The following is a 15,022-nucleotide window of genomic DNA, read 5'->3' as shown; positions in this document are numbered from 1 at the left end:
ATTCGCACTGATTAACTTTTACTGTTTTACTGTCATAAAGATGATAGCTTAATGACCCATACAATAGTAATTGAAGGGGCAGTTCACTCAGAAATAAAACCTTTAGACTTTATGGTTTTCTATGAAGCACAAAAGGAGATGTTCAGTTAAATGTTGGGGATTGACCGGAATGAAAAGCTGCAATTAAAATAATTCTGCCTAACATCTCTTTTTGTATTCCCAACGTAAATTATGTGGTTGAGATCACATGGGGGTGTGTAAATAATAGATTTTTCATTCTTGGGTGAACTGTCCCTTTGTCCCTGTTGTCATCTGGACAATTGTCACAAAACTTCATGTATTTCATTACTTGGTATGTATTGGTGTATTTGGTGTATAAATAAACTCGATTTGCATTCAAATGATTGGTTTTCACTTTTTAAGCTGGGTTCCAAAACGAAAGAAAAACAAATCTTGTGTTCTATTGTCAGGGATGCAGTTAAACTGTTCAAGTAGCCTACACATAAGCAGAATAGTACAAATTGGGCAAATTCCAATCGGAAGTGAGCATCCCTATGCCCTACTTTGAGGGGCAGAACATGACAATAAATGAGTCAATTACTTCCTTGAAGTTACCATTGCATGTTCCCTTCGCTAACAGACTGTGGAAGGGCCCTTCGTGAAGGGATTCAATTGTTCACTTTCTTTTGGAACGCACCCACAAATGAAGTCCCCTTCCCGAAGTGCCCTCAAGGGTGCAAAAATGCCGTTTGAAATTCGCCTATTATCTTTAAGTACAAATTTCGTCTGTTTACGTAAATAACGCTGTCCAGGTAGTCTTATAGTTCAAACCGAGCTGTAGCGCCACCTTGTGGCCGACAAGATTACACAATTGCGTAATTCATTCCTTCAGACTCTTTCTTGAATACTTTTACTACAACATAAGTTTATTTAACCTGCTGTAAATAAACGTAAGTCTGTGCGTTTTAATAGAAGGCATTAACAAGTATATATCAATTTGTAAAAGGCATTTTAAACCTGTATATCGGTTCTGTGGAATTTAACATTGTGGACCAAAATAAAATCTATCTAGGACCTGAAAAGACAAGGTATTAACAAATAAAATAAAATAAACTAAAATAAATGAAAGGGTGTTTTCCATTTCTTACACATTGCAAATGCAATTTAGAAATATGGGTTCTTCAAGACATTTAACATAGCACTAAATATTATTGCAGTGCTAGAAACTAAAGTAAAAATATCATCTCACTTAGAGTAATTCCAAACAAGAAGTGAGCTCTTGAAAAGTGAGAAAATATTAATAGCACAGGCAGACCAGACATTACCTAAAACTTCATATGACACTTCTACCACATTAGGGCCTGATTTCACAAACTAGGCTTAGATTAAGATTAAGATTAGGCCTTAGTTCAGTTAGGGCATTTAAGAGGCTTTTATAAATGTGCCTTAAAAAAAAAAAAAAAAAAAAACACCTTACTGGTGTGCATCTTGATACAAAAACTTAGTTAAAGTTAAAACTGCTCAAACACACATTTTAGTCTGGGACTAGGATTAACTCTTGTCTTGTGAAACCAGGGGGTGGTGTTAATGGATAGGGTTAGAGTTAGGGTTAGGTTATCTCCTATACAGTTTTTTCTTTTTTTGATATAGCCATTTAAGGTATGTTACAACATACTAATGTTACATCATGGAGATGTTCCAGTCTTGTGTAAATGCAGAAGAGATGCTGAGAGCGTCGTCAAACTACAGATCAGAGGAGAGACATGACCACTAGATGGAAGCTATGAGCGCACTTCAGACAGCTGAACGCTCCTGTTACTTCACCAGTCTGTTTGGATCTTCCTCTTCCAAGCGGAAGCCACAATCAAGCAGAAAATGGGATGTGCTTTGATCATGAGCTCTCAAGGAAGCCCTGTTGTTCCAGTTTAGTAATCACAAGGCTCCACAAGTAAGCTTGTTTGGTAAAAAAAAAAGAAAAAAAGAAAAAGCACATTTACCAAAGGAGTGTAATGATATGTTTTTAAGATGGAAAGGACTGAATGGTATAAAGTAAGTCTTACAAAATTAAGCTCACCAAGCAGAAAAATGTTTCTAAGCCTATATTTTAATCATCAAAATGTTCTATTATTTAATTGACACATCATATAATTATGATGACTGTGAAAAAAAAGGCTAAATGTCAAATGAAAGGAAAAAGTAAATAAAATGCAGTGCTAAAGTAATTACACTAAATGGCACTTCTCACTTAAATTATAGTTTATATCTGATTATCCCAAGCTTATATCGCAGTCATTTTATACCTTCTCTTGTAAACAATATGGTAGACCGGGAATGGTTATAAAGTGGGGTGAGTTGTAACACTGTCAGTAATAAGTTCACCACTTAGAAACTGAAATCACTATCATATGAGCATAGGAAAGGATAGAGGTGGTAAGTTCCGGTGTACTAATATAAGGGACTTACAGAGGTAAACTACCATTAAAAAGTTTTAGAACAAAAAGAAAGAAATGAATACCTTTATCCAGCAAGGACACATTAAATGGAGCAAAAGTGGCAGTAAACATTTATAATATTACAAAAGATTTCCATTTCAAATAAATGCTGTTCTTTTGCACCAAATCAGCATATTAGAATGATTTCTGAAGGATCATGTGACACTGAAGACTGGAGTAATGATGCTGATAACTCAGCTCTGCCATCATAGGAATAAATTAAATAAAAAAAAATATTACAATAGAATAGGCTACACTTATTTTAAAATTTCACAATATAACTTTTTTATATCCTTATTTTTATTTTGGATCAAATAAATGCAGCTGTGGTGAGCAAAAGCAATTAAATGAAATGAAAACTTATTTTTACCCTTTTGAATTAAAATGCTTAGAATCCAGGTTGATGTGGGTTGATATAATTATGGGACACATTATGGGAAAGAAAGGATAAGGTTCCATATGATGCTTTGGACTGTAATATTTTGAATTATAAATTGTGTATCATTGTGAAGCATGTTCACTAGATATCCTTACACACTTCTTCATTTTCACTTTACATTAGCTAATAATCGAACCCCCGGTTGCTGCCTCTTCCTGTGAATACACACATACATAGAGACAAAGAGTGAATTCAGGTTGACTGGGATACTTTTTGCTACTGAGATGACTGGGAAAAGGTGATTTTCCTTTAAAAGTCTACTGCTTGTATACATTCATAAGGTCTTCCAGGTTTGTGGAATTGCACACACAGACCAGCCACTAGTCATGTGCCTAAACTGAAAATAGAGACCCTCATAACATTTGATCACTGGATTTATAGAACTCATTTCACTTTTCTCAACATTGCATATCTAATCAGCTCCTGACAAACATAAATTATTATTTTGAGTTATCGCTCAGTGAGTCATTTAACCATGTATTACTGTCTTTGCAAGGCTTTTGTCTTTCAAACACATTAAAATGTGCAAATTCACATCATTTCATAGTTATATGCAATGCAGGGATTCCCCAACTTTTTTTTGTCAGGTGAATCTCTTTGCCCTAATATATTTACTTACAATTATCCCCTTAGATTTTAAGATAATAAATTAGATCAATAATAAAATTAAGCCAATTATAAATAAAAGGTTCACTGTGTTATGGAACAGAGACTCACAACAAGGATGAAAAGGATAATAAACAGTTTATTTGAGATCGGCGGGTATACGGACATAAAACAGGTCTGTATCACTGTCGTTGGCAAACAGGAATGATGAATGAGATACTGACAGTTCCTTTGTGTTGTAGATGGATGAGGAGGTTGTGGGAAAGAGGTAAGTAGCCGTTGTACGAGAGAAGACCACAGAAGGCCAGGGAGACATTGAAGACACGGAGGATGCAGGTAGACAAAACAGTAAACGTAACATACACTATACTGGAAGTAAGTGATGAACGTAAATGAGAGTCCTTACTCAAATGAGACCAGACAATGTGACAGAGTGATGTGTGTGCTTATATGCTGCCTGTGGTGATGAGATGATGATGTGCATGTGATCATGAATGACGTGCAGGTGATTAGTATTCAGGTGATAGCGATCTCTGTGATTGGGTGATGGTGGAGCCTGACTGATCCCTGACAGTACGCAGTGGAACTTCAGTACCCTGAAGTTCCGCAGTGGTCATGGCAGTGGGTAAGCCCTTCAGAGGAATTAAGCGGCAGGATTAAAAAAAAATTGGTCTACTGTGACTAGTATGCATGTGCCGAGTGAGTGAGGTTGGTACGTTGTGATCTGGGGACATAGATGCGGTCTGGAGGACACCCCGGCGGAGATTGTTAGGAGACATTGGAGGAGAGTTGCTGGAGTATGGACCATTGGATAGGGCATACAACGATTTCATGAGGCAAGATGGGCTCAGGCTCTTCAGATCTTTCCTCAGAAGTATAGAGACGGGAATGAGTGAATGAGTCCTTGAGGCTTTGGAAAGCTTGGGTGGCGGTCGATGTCCAGGACAGAGACTTGGGCTTGTTCTTGAGGAGGTTGGTTAAGAGAGGGTATGGAGCTCTAATTGTGGATGAAGCGGCGATAGAAGTTTGCAAATCTGAGAAACGTTGGAGTTCCCTAATGGTTGAAGGTGTTGGCCAGTTTCTAACAGAATTTACCTTCCCCTCATCCATCTGGATGCCGTGTTCACTGATGTTATAGCCTAGGAATTGCACAGTGGCTTGATGGAAGGAGCATTTCTCAGCTTTCAGGAAGAGCTGGTGTTTTCTGAGGCGTTGAAGGACCTCCGCAACGTGTTGGCGATGTTCGGCCAGGCTCCGGGAATATATCAGAATATCGTCTATGTAGACAATCACGAATCAATGAAGGAAGTCCGGAGGACTTTGTGCATTAAATCCTGGAATTCGGAGGGGGCGTTTACTAACCCATACGGCATGACCAGGTATTCATAGTGCCCTGTAGGCGTCACAAAGGCGGTCTTCCACTCGTCCCCCTCACGTATCCGGATGAGGTTATACATTCTGCGGAGGTCCAACTTGGTGAACACGGCTGCTCCACGAAGTTGTTCCAGGGCTGCTGGGACGAGGGGAAGTGGATAACAAAATTTAGCCTCCGCAAGCCTCCGTCCTTCTTTGCCAAAAAAGAAAAGAAAAAAAAGCTTGAAGCAGCAGGAGAAGTGGAAGGGCGGATATAGCCCTGTTGTAGAGCCTCTTCGACATACTCCTCAATGGCCTTCTGTTCTAGAAGAGACAAGGGATATATTTTACTGTGAGGCACTGGCTCATCCGGAAGGAAGTCGATGGTGCAGTCCCATGGCCGGTGTGAGGCAACGACGACGCCCGTTTGGGGCAGAATATGTCACTGAAGGGTGCGTAGCAGGCTGGGATGTCAATCAATTGCTGTTCTACAGGACTTTCGATGGAGGTGGAGTTGACAGTAAGCATCACAGGTTGAGGTAGATGAGGGAAGCATGCTGGAAAACAGCTATCGCCCCACTTCAGAACTTCCCCCGTTGTCCAGGAAAGATTGGGGTCATGTTGCACTAGCCACAGGCGCCCTAAGATGATATCAGCGGTGGAATTCTCTAGAACCAGAAAGGAGGTGGATTTGTTGTGCTACTGTCCCACTTGCAACTGGATGGGTCCCACGGTGAATCGAACATGCTTGTTGAGAGGTTTGCCAATTATCGAGTGGACCTGATAATGGGTTTCGGAGGACCTCTTCTTAAGGTTGAGCTGGCGGCAGAGGGAATCGGAGATGAAGTTTCCTGCTGACCCAGAGTCGAGGAGGGCGTGTACTGGAAGAGAGATGTGGGAAGCAGTAAGGAGGACTTCAGTGGTGAGAGGTTGCATATTGACAGACGCAGAATGTATGACACTCACCATGGGTCTTGATGGACGGATTGGACATGCAGTGATGATATGGCCACCAGCACCACAGTACAAGCAAAGACCCTGGGTCAACTGCCTCTGCCGTTCGGTGTGGGTGAGACGAGCACTATCCAGTTGCATAGATTCTGGTTCTGGAGAACTGGAATCCTCTGGTTGGCGAAGGTTTGAGGGTGAAGGCCAGCCCCGTAGCTCGCCCAAACAGGGCAGCATACGACGGTTGGTTGGGATGGAGAAATGAATGAACCGTTAGAGACCAAGCATGTCGTTGTATGCTGCGAGATGCAGTCGCAACATTGGATTCAAACCCTGCCGGTAGGCGGTGAGGAGCGAGCGCTCATTCCAACCACTGGCTGCTGCTAAGGTCTTGAACTTGATGGCATAATCAGAAACATACATCTTTCCTTGTTTGAGATGGTACAATTGCTCACCGATTGAAGTATCGCAGAGATTCGAAAGACATCGCGGAAATGAGTAGTGAAATTAGTTAGGGTCTGTGACAGGTTCCAGATGGTTTGTGCCCAGCGGAGTGCTCGCCCCTTCAGCAGGGAGAGAATGAAGGCGGTCTTAGCTCTTTCGGTGGGAAAATCGCTGCGACTGCATCTCCAGGGCCAGCAAACATTGGAGGAGAAATCCCTCGCAATCCTTTGCCGAACCAGAGTAGGGTGCTGGATTGGCCACGGGACAGGAAATCATGGGTGGTGAAGAAAAGTCGGTGACGGGTGATGAGGAAGAAAGGGGGTAATCCAGCATCCGGAAAGCGTACCTTCTATGGGGGCATCCATTGGCTAACAAGTCATCACCTGCTGTTAGCATTCCATTGACTCCCATTCATTTTGGCGTCACTTTGACAGCGAATAACTTTACATCTGAGGCGTTTAAAGACTCTATTTGTCCATTGTTTATTTCTAAAGAAACACGACAATGTATAAAAGGCTCCATTACCTTGTATCTTACATTATGGCCCCGTAGAAGCCGTTTTTATAAAAATAGGCTAACGATTGCGTCATAACCACGCGACTCTCTGTTGCACAGTAGAGAAATTACCGTATAGACAGGAGGAGAAGCTCGCAGGCAATCGGGGGGACGTGGAGGCAAAATGACAAACACTTACCAAAAGTTGCTCCTACTCCTAGCTCATGGACAGCTCCTACTCACGCTCTCCGTCTCTGCAAGATTCGGAAGGGAATTCCGAACTGACGTTGACAAACAGGAATGATGAATAAGATACAGACAATTCCTTTGTGTTGTAGATGGATGAGGATGTTGTGGATGAGGTGGATGATGGCAGCTGGTGCACACACAGAAGATGGGAAAGAGGTAAGTAGCCGTTATACGAGAGAAGACCACAGAAGGCCAGGGAGACATTGAAGACACGGAGGATGCAGGTAGACGAAACAGTAAACGTAACATACACTATACTGGAAGTAAGTGATGAACATAAATGAGAGTCCTTACTCAAACGAGACCAGACAATAAGTCAGAGTGATGTGTGTGCTTAATGCTGCCTGTGGTGATGAGATGATGATGTCATCATGTGCAGGTACAAGTGATCATGAATGACGTGCAGGTGCGGATGATTAGTATTCAGGTGATAGCGATCTCTGTGATTGGGTGATGGTGGAGCCTGACTGATCCCTGACACATGGTTCTATAATGTTGGTTAAAGGTCACATGACAGGTAAACAAATATTTTCATTAAACTCACGAACCCCTGCAGTTCCTTCATGAACCCCAGTCTGCGAAACCCTGACATAATATTTAAAGCTACACTGTGTAATTTTTTTCGTTGATTCTTAGCAAAAAACACTTTGTTCTTTCAAAATGATATGTGCTCATTAATGTGTAATTACTTCTACCAACTAATCAAGTATTCTCGTAAGCGTAGAATCTGCCATTTAGAATACATACGAGCGAGTCGCTCGAATGGCGGCAGCCATGTTGCGCCTCCATCTTGAAAATACATTAGCCAAAGAGGGACATACCTGGAAATTCAAGCTTCGCCTTTCGCGTTTTGACACTCAGTGGCACCGTGACGAATGCGAGGGGGAGATTACTTGCGACTGCCGGCAGATTTGAAATAATACGGCCAGCGTAGGAATTAAAAAGCCCTCGGAATGGGAGGGGCTAGAAAGTAATATTCAGTTGATAAACAATTTCACCGCTAGATGGGAGAAAATCCTACACTGTGTAGCTTTAATGAACTTCATGTTGATAACAAAGAATGGAATATATTTTCTTTCTCTTTGTATTTCTATATTAATATGGTCGAATATTATCCTATTCAAATCAATGTGATAAATGAGTTAGGTCAAAAGTAATCTAAAAAGTAACCCAAAAGTAGTCCGAATAAATTACCTAAAATGAGTAATCTAAATTACATTACTAACAACAATTTTTGTCATGTAATTTGGAATCAGTAACTGAATACAATTTGTAAGTAATCTAGCACAGCAAATACACACAAGTGCATCATCAACCCCTTCTCTCTACTTTCTCAAAGGGACAGTTCACCAATAACTCTCATCATTTACTCACCCTCATCGTTTCAAACCTGTATAACTTAGTTTCTTTGGCGAAACTAATATAATGTCCATTCAATGAAAGTCAATGTTAGTCAACTGTTGCTTTTCAACCCTGCTGACTTTCAATGTATGGACAATAACAGTTTCAATATATTTTATTTTGTGTATACAGTAGTAAAACGTCATACAGGTTCAGAACGACTTGAGTGTGAGTAAATGATGACAACATTTTTATTTTTAACCGGTTCCTGACTGTCACTTTATGTACCTCATTAATTGATTTAATGTATGCTATACAATTTGTGTCATAAGTCAGTCCTCTAAAATGTGCTTTGCAACCCATTGTTATAAAAAATCAAAAAGTGATGAACACTTACAATATCTCAGAATGAGAAAAAAGCAACAAATGCTGAGACATTCTAAAAAGGCATTTGATAGGTTGTTATGGCCCTTTTTTCTTTTAAATGTGTGAGGTCTTTGGCTTTCTACAAAGGTTTACAGTGATTAAAGAGATGTATAAACAAGCTGACATAAGAGTGAGGGCTAATGGAAATATTTAGGAAGCATTTTAAATATTGAAAGAAACAAGACAAGAGGATCCATTATCACTATAGATATCTACTTTATCTACAGAGCTAAATAATAAGAATAAAAAAGGTCTTAAATGAAGGGATTGAACTTACAGCATTGAAGCATACACTCACCTAAAGGATTATTAGGAACACCTACTAATACTGTGTTTGACCCCCTTTCGCCTTCAGAACTGCCTTAATTCTACGTGGCATTGATTCAACAAAGTGCTGAAAGCATTCTTTAGAAATGTTCAGAGGTGGGACAAAGTCATTGTTATGCAAGTCACAAGTAAGTCTCAAGTCTTTGCCCTCGAGTCCCGAGTCAAGTCGAGTCAAAGATGAGGCAAGTCCCGAGTCGAGTCAAAAGTCAAAGCCAACAAGTCTCAAGTCGAGTCCAAAGTCCTACCATTTTAGTTTCGAGTCATTTCAAGTCCTCTTACCACAGAAATAAAATTTATACAAATCATGTACGTCTGTAAGATTTGTATTTATTTAAACCTCTTTTTATACTTTGATTTATAATCAAATACAGTAAAAAACAGAAAATTTAATTTTCACAAAAAATGCTTGTATTTCAACAGCATATTGCACTAGAACAATGCACAGCATGCAGCTTCAGTCCTGTATTGTATTAACCTCATATTGCAAAACAGTTTAACTTTCAAATAGACATGGGTCGTTTTAGCCTAAACCTTTTTAAACATGTCATCAATAAAATCCTCACTCCTCAAAATGATCACTTCTGAAAAACTGGACCAACCTGATAATATAATTGGAATGCGTGTTGCAGTGCGTATGCGGTGCAAGACCAGCACGCGCAATAGTGCTTTCACATATGCTGCGTTTGCAGTGCGTGATCCGCGGCTGTACCACAAATACATACTCATTGTATTTCAAATCCAGAAGTTATTAGCATCTTTTATTTAAAAAAAAAAATTTGTCAGCATTGCGATTCTCTTTGTACACACGTATACACTCTTTAATAGGCGTATTCACGTTTAAATACAATTTAAACAACGTATTATTTAATGCATTACTCTTATATAATTTTTAAAATTGACAAAAACAGCAGACTCATACTCTTTCTTTTGCATAATTTAAATCTTTATACAATAAATCTCGCATGTCACAAAGAACTTGTTTTTCCACCTCCACGAATGAGACGAGCCACGAGTGTTATGCAATTGCCTTGTTGAAATATGTATTTTCCCTTGATTTAGGCTACCCCGGTCTTACGTCTCAGCATTGCGATTCTCTTTGTACACATATACACTCTTTAATAGACGTATGCACGTTTAAACACAATTTAAACAACGTAGGCCTATTATTCAATGCATTACTTCTACTTATATTAAGTTCCTAAAGCAAGTGGTCAAATATTTAACCATGTAGGCTACTTGTATAAAAAAAACAGCCGACTCTCATGCCTTTTATTTTATATTTAAATTAATAGAATAAATCTTGCATGTCACAAGGAACATGTTTTTCCACCTCCACGAATGAGACGAGATTTGTTCATTATGTCGCCTTGTTGAGGTAAATTGTAGTTTTCCTTGCTTTGCCCTGGTCTTAAGTGAAAATAGTATTTAATTAAATACATTTATGGTGAGATTACTACATTTTATTTAATTAATCACATTGATGGTGAAATTACAAAAATTTTAGGTCAATCTGTGTTCATGTTGACCACGAAACATGCGCTGTCACTTTAATTCAGCGCGTGCAGCACATGTGCAGCACAGCAGAAATAGACTCGGTGCGGAAACGATCGCGGCACTGCTGTATACGCACCGCACCTGGAACGGATCGACGGACTGCAACCGCGTGCAGTGTTAAAGCTCTAACCTGTTAACATGGGTACGGAAAAAAATACGCACCCGCTGGCGCATACGCACTGCAAACGGAGTATGTGTGAATGTGAAACGGGCGTTAGATGCTGTCGAATCAAAACAACGTGGGACTACAGTGATTGGATGTCGTGCAGGCAGCGCGCGCGCTCGCTGCATGCATACAGGTGGTGCACATTTTTTTCACAGATGCAGATAAACTGAGAGCGGCGCGGCCATGTGGACATTTTTTTCCCCAGTTTTCATGGGAAGTAGCAAGTCTTCTCGAGTCAAAAGGCGCAAGTCCAAGTGAAGTCACGAGTCATTGATGTTAAAGTCCAAGTCGAGTTGCAAGTCTTTGTACATTTTGTCGAGTCGAGTCTGAAGTCATCAAATTCATGACTCGAGTCTGACTCGAGTCCAAGTCACATGACTCGAGTCCACACCTCTGGAAATGTTGGCCCATATTGATAGGATAGCATCTTGCAGTTGATGGAGATTTGTGGGATGCACATCCAGGGCACGAAGCTCCCGTTCCACCACATCCCAAAGATGCTCTATTGGGTTGAGATCTGGTGACTGTGGGGGCCATTTTAGTACAGTGAACTCATTGTCATGTTCAAGAAACCAATTTGAAATGATTCGAGCTTTGTGACATGGTGCATTATCCTGCTGGAAGTAGCCATCAGAGGATGGGTACATGATGGTCATAAAGGGATGGACATGGTCAGAAACAATGCTCAGGTAGGCCGTGGCATTTAAACGATGCCCAATTGGCACTAAGGGGCCTAAAGTGTGCCAAGAAAACATCCCCCACACCATTACACCACCACCACCAGCCTGCACAGTGGTAACAAGGCATGATGGATCCATGTTCTCATTCTGTTTACGCCAAATTCTGACTCTACCATCTGAATGTCTCAACAGAAATCGAGACTCATCAGACCAGGCAACATTTTTCAAGTCTTCAACTGTCCAATTTTGGTGAGCTTGTGCAAATTGTAGCCTCTTTTTCCTATTTGTAGTGGAGATGAGTGGTACCCGGTGGGGTCTTCTGCTGTTGTAGCCCATCCGCCTCAAGGTTGTGCGTGTTGTGGCTTCACAAATGCTTTGCTGCATACCTCGGTTGTAACGAGTGGTTATTTCAGTCAAAGTTGCTCTTCTATCAGCTTGAATCAGTCGGCCCATTCTCCTCTGACCTCTAGCATCAACAAGGCATTTTCGCCCACAGGACTGCCGCATACTGGATGTTTTTCCCTTTTCACACCATTCTTTGTAAACCCTAGAAATGGTTGTGCGTGAAAATCCCAGTAACTGAGCAGATTGTGAAATACTCAGACTGGCCCATCTGGCACCAACAACCATGCCCCGCTCAAAATTGCTTAAATCACCTTTCTTTCCCATTCTGACATTCAGTTTGGAGTTCAGGAGATTGTCTTGACCAGGACCACACCCCTAAATGCATTGAAGCAACTGCCATGTGATTGGTTGATTAGATAATTGCATTAATGAGAAATTGAACAGGTGTTCCTAATAATCCTTTAGGTGAGTGTATATACAGTATATAAAAAAATTAAGAAGAATAGAGCACTTGTAAAAAGAATGAATTCAAGAGGGACTGAACAAAAATAAATTATTTAAAAGCTGTAAAAACAGTTGGATCATCATTATGGAGTTTTAGAGAATTTCTGCAATGAAAAGAAACCAAGATTTAAGCTAAATGTTTTAAAATAAAATACTGAAATGGATGAAATGGCAGTTCCCAATTTGGTGTATTATATGCAGCACAGATTAGGTCAGTATTAGTATGGATGGATAATGATAGCAATTCAAAATGGAAGTATATGGAAACTGGATCAGTGGATTAGACTGAATCAGTTTATTGAAAGAGAAATGAGTAAGATTTTACACCAAACTTAATGTTTTAAGATATGGGCAAGCAACGTCAAATGTAATACATTTAAGCAATAAAATATGGACTTCATATAACAAGTTATTTATAATAGATTTAATAAATACTTATAATAAATACTTAAATACTCAGATAAATGTATAAAACTCATGAGGAAATACATAATATTTAAGAAATATGTGAGACAAATAGACAAGGAATGGGAACCGTTTTAAAGAAGCATTTGATAGAATTCGGCATTCTGCCAGGAATATGCTTGGAAGATGAATATGAGAAATCATCCAAGAATAACAAAGTTACTCCATGGTGTTAGGACAGAGTGTCATGAGAGTGCTGCCAATCTTTTTTTTTACTCATCTAAGCAGCTACAAATATTTTGGATTGGAGTTACACAAATCTTTTATTATGAGATAAGAACACTACAAAATACAGCTTTTGGGTGTATGTCCTGTAAACTTAAATCAGGGATGAACTGATAAAATTTACATCTTGGCACTGTAATCAAATATTATAAAAAATGTGTTTAAGATTTTGTATAATTAATAACTAATCATTTTAATATTAATATTTTTACATATTAAAAATAATTTTGTTTTTAATGACCCTATATAACATATATGCTGAAAGTTTAATCAAACTTGTAGAGTCATTAAAAACAAATATCCCCCTCGGACATCACTTTTGGCCACTACTGTATATATATATATATATAAAATAATTATAATGTTTTTGAGATGGCAACTCTAAAAAATAATTGGTTTAAAAATAATTGGAAAATGGTATAACAAATTCAAAAGTTAACATAAAAATAGAAAAGTAGACCAATTACATAGCCAGAGAAAGAGCTTCTTGCTGATTCTATCAGCTGCTTTAATTTAAATCAGGTGTAAATATAGTTGCCTACAACACAATAGCTACAAAATAATAATAATAAAGAAGCCATTTAATTTCATTATTTCACTAAAATGAATGTCATCTGTACAGTTTTTGATAAATATGAAAAAATATTCTGCTGTGCAAACATGGATTCTTTGTACTGACAAAAAACTACCAAGCCTCAGAGGGTTAAATTGACATTTCATTCATCTGCCCACTGCCATATTTGTTATCCAGTCCACCCATTGCAGGCGGACATCTGACGACCCCCTCTTCCCCAAAACTCTCCAGGAGTCTGTGTGTGGCTGACTCCAGATGTCCCAGCCTCTTTTGTTACCGTGGAGATTCAGCTGGCCACTGCCCTCTCATTAGTGTCTGCTGATCCATATGTCATGTTAAAGACGGCCTTTGATCAGCAGTGAGCAGGGGAACATTTGAGCCACCTATTTTCACAGCAGACAAAGATTAGAGGCAATCAAATGACAAATACAATAATTTGGAATATGACAAAGCTTGTTTGCAGAGTTGAATGGCTGATTCTAGTTTGTGAAGACCACCTCTGTCTGGCCTCTTCTTATTCGCTTGAGCAAGAAATAAAAAGTTATAATAAAATGACAATAATGACATAATAGCATGAATGTATAATTACTTAGTGCATGATCCTTGCATTAAATGTCACTATCACACTGACTTTGACTTGAACTGAAGTCTTATCTCAAAGGTATCTTAAATCAAATAGACAAACTTCCATAGAACTTCCTTATCAACAACTACATTTTCTTACCTCCACCAAGTGATGAAACATGCATTGCCTAAATATATTGACATGTTTTCTGGCACCACTTAATACTGACTATGGCGAAATGTCTTACAGCTTTACAGTGCATTTTGAACCTATTCCTAAACCTATTCCCAAACAGCTCATAACTTAAAATATCAAACACTTTGGGGTGAACCTCTTTAAAAAAGTTACCTTAACTATTAAGAATTGCAAAATAAACATTGCAAGAAACAAATCATTTCAAACGACAAAACACAAACATGTGAAATTAACGTTTTATAATCGAGCTCACAATAAGAACCCGTAGAAAAACAGAATCTGAGAAAGGTGTGAGAAAAGTGACAAAGTTCCACCAAGTCGGAGAGATCATAAGAACAACACCCCTTCCAAACCGAGTTCCCATGGAGACAAGTGGGCTGGCATACAATAGAAGAGAAAAAGAAGGAGTGCGAAAGAGAAAGGAAAAATAGAGAGAAGGACCGAGGGGCACAGGGGAAAGGAACGTAGGATGGGGGGGTATAATGAGCTGTTCGGCTAAAATTTGGGCATGAAGAAAAGGGTATAAAAGAGGAAGAGTGAAGCGAGAGAAAAATTTCAGTAAAACCCTAATTTTCTTTATCCTCTTGCCCTGCTCTCTCCGCAGGTCCAAAATATTTCTGAATGTCAAG

This window comes from Rutilus rutilus, assembly GCF_951802725.1.
Source record: "Rutilus rutilus genome assembly, chromosome: 16".
NCBI classification, from domain to species: Eukaryota; Metazoa; Chordata; class Actinopteri; order Cypriniformes; family Leuciscidae; genus Rutilus; species Rutilus rutilus.
This window is presented reverse-complemented; position numbering follows the sequence as displayed.